The sequence below is a fragment of the Penaeus vannamei genome, chromosome 4, assembly GCF_042767895.1.
Source record: "Penaeus vannamei isolate JL-2024 chromosome 4, ASM4276789v1, whole genome shotgun sequence".
NCBI classification, from domain to species: Eukaryota; Metazoa; Arthropoda; class Malacostraca; order Decapoda; family Penaeidae; genus Penaeus; species Penaeus vannamei.
Window position 1 is genome coordinate 46594453 of NC_091552.1, and position 2500 is coordinate 46596952.

General features: G+C 40.3%; 1 protein-coding gene across 1 annotated transcript in view; it reads right to left on the reverse strand.

The window, feature by feature from the left end:
- LOC113825080 (uncharacterized) overlaps positions 1-2500 on the reverse strand; it is a 334395-nt gene that overhangs the window by 303212 nt on the left and 28683 nt on the right. The gene's annotated exons all lie outside the window — the stretch shown is intronic.

Genomic DNA, 2500 nt, shown 5'->3' on the forward strand with positions numbered 1-2500 from the left:
CGACGCACAAATCGAACCCACTTGAACCCCCCAACCCCCGACGCACAAATCGAACCCTCTCGAACCCCCCAACCCCGCGACGCACAAATCGAATCCACTTGAACCCCCCAACCCCCCGACGCACAAATCGAACCCACTTGAACCCTCTCGAACCTTCTCGAACCTTCTCGAAGCGACACACGGGGTTCAACCAGCGTGACAGTCGCCGCTCCTTCCCAGAGGTCGGAAGTGAAGCATCCGGTCGCTTAAACAGGTGTAATCATTAAGCGCAGGTCGCTTCCGGTGCGAAGGGATAGGGGAGGGGGTGGGGGGGGGAGGTAATGGGAAGGGGGAGCGGGAGGGGGAGGGGGAGGGAGGGAGGTGAAGGGGAGGGGAGGGAGGTGATGGGTGAAGGAGAGGGAAGGGAGAAGGAGGAGGAGGGAGGGATGGTGAAGGGGGAGGGGGAAGGGGAGGGGGGGGGAGGTGATGGGAAGAGGGAAGGGGGAGAGGGGAAGGGAGAGGGAGGGGGGGTGATGGGAAGGGGAACGAGGAGAGGTGTTGGGAAGGGGAGTGGAGGGAGGGGGACGAGGTGTTGGGGAGGGAAGGGGTAAGGATGAGGAAGGGAGGAAGTGGAGAGGAGGGGAAAGGGAAAGATATCAGGGAGGAAGGGGGGAAGTGGAGGAGGTGAGGGAAGGTGGGAAAGATGTAAGGCGAAAGGAGAGGTGAGAGAAAATGTGGAAAGGTGTGAGGGCGAAGGGAAAAAGATATGGAGCAGGTGAAGGAAAGGGGGGGAGAGGAGAGGGGAGAGGGGGGAGGGGAAATCGTGGAAGGACACGAGGAAATGAGCGAGTTACAACCGTGGGAACAAAAGTAAGGTTCAAACTTGACACCAGTCGACTGTGTAATTAAATTCTCACGTCTTTCTCAATCAAGACTTCAAATAAAACGAAACAAAACACTCCTATCGCAATCATTATCGTTGTTATCATCCGTATCATTATCACTATCATCATTTGAGGGAATCGAACTTCCTAACAGACAGACTTTGCATAACGAACCCCACTGCTAACGAATCCCTGGATCATCACCCCCTCCCCCCTCCCCCCACCCCCACCCCAACATAAACCTACATCAAATTAATTCATCCGTAAAAAAATCAAAATCAAACAAAACACCGTAGATAATAAACAATAATTCTGATAAAACTGACATTAAAGATGAAATTGACGTTTGATAAAAGATAATAAACACGGGATTGAAAAGGAAATCGATGTTTAATCAAGAGAAGCAAAAAATGAGATTAAGATGAAATGGATGATTCTGACAGGAAGGATAACCTCACATCCGCGCGGAAAAGTTTGTAACTGTAACCGCTCGGAATGACTCGGCTGCGTTCGAGTGGGCGGTGAGCGGGTGCGTTCGAAAACACCTTCATAAATCTTTTCTCTTTCTTTCTTTTTTGGTTATTTTTTCTGTTTTTTTCCTTTATTTTTTTCTGTATATTCTTTTTAAAAAATCTTTTTCTCTTTCTTTCTATTTTTGGTTATTTTTTCTGTTTTTTCCCTTTATTTTTTTCTGCATATTCTTAATAAATCTTTTTCTCTTTCTTTCTTTTTTGGTTATTTTTTCTGTTTTTTCCTTTATTTTTTTACTGTATATTCTTAATAAATCTTTTTCTCTTTCTTTCTTCAATGAATCTTTTTCTCTTTCTTTCTTTTTGTTTTTTTTTCTGTTTTTTCCCCATTATTTTTTCTGTATATTCTTTTCTCTTATTTTTTTGTTTATTTTATTTTTCAATTTCCTTTTTTTGCAGTTAAATCTTTTCTCTCCTTTATCTTTTGTTATTTTTCTCATCTTTGCTTTTTTAAATCTTGTCTACTTCCTTTCTCTTTTATTCACTTTTTTTCTCCCCCTTCTTTTTTTGTTATATTTTTCCTTTCCCTCCTTTCCCAATTTTTCTCCCAATCATGAACTATTCTCTCCTTCTTTCGTTTCTTTTTCTTATCATCTATTTTCTTCCTCTTCTTTTCTTTATATTTATGGGATATTCCATTTCGTCTAATGATAGTGTGACTCGAATTGTGACGGTGTTTTCTTACCTGTCATTTCACGCTTAAATTCATCAGTTTCTTAAAAAAAAAGATATAATAAATCTTAGCCGAGATAAATACCTTTTTGCACTCTCATTTATCTTCATAATAAACGTTTACAGATGTCGAGAACAATTTTGAAATCGTTGTTTCTGTTTTGTGGCTTTGTTATTATTATTTTTTTCTATGTTTCGATTTTCGTCTTCTTTTATCTCTTCTTTTTTACTCTTTTTCTACTTCTTTGTTCCTCCAATACTATGCGTTAGTCTAATACCGTTAAGGTGTTATCATCATAACTATCATCATCAAATTATTATTACTATCATCATTATTATCATCATCAAATTCTTATTATCATTATTATCATCATCAAATTCTTAATATCATTATTATCATCAAATTCTTATTATCATTATCATCATCATCAATTT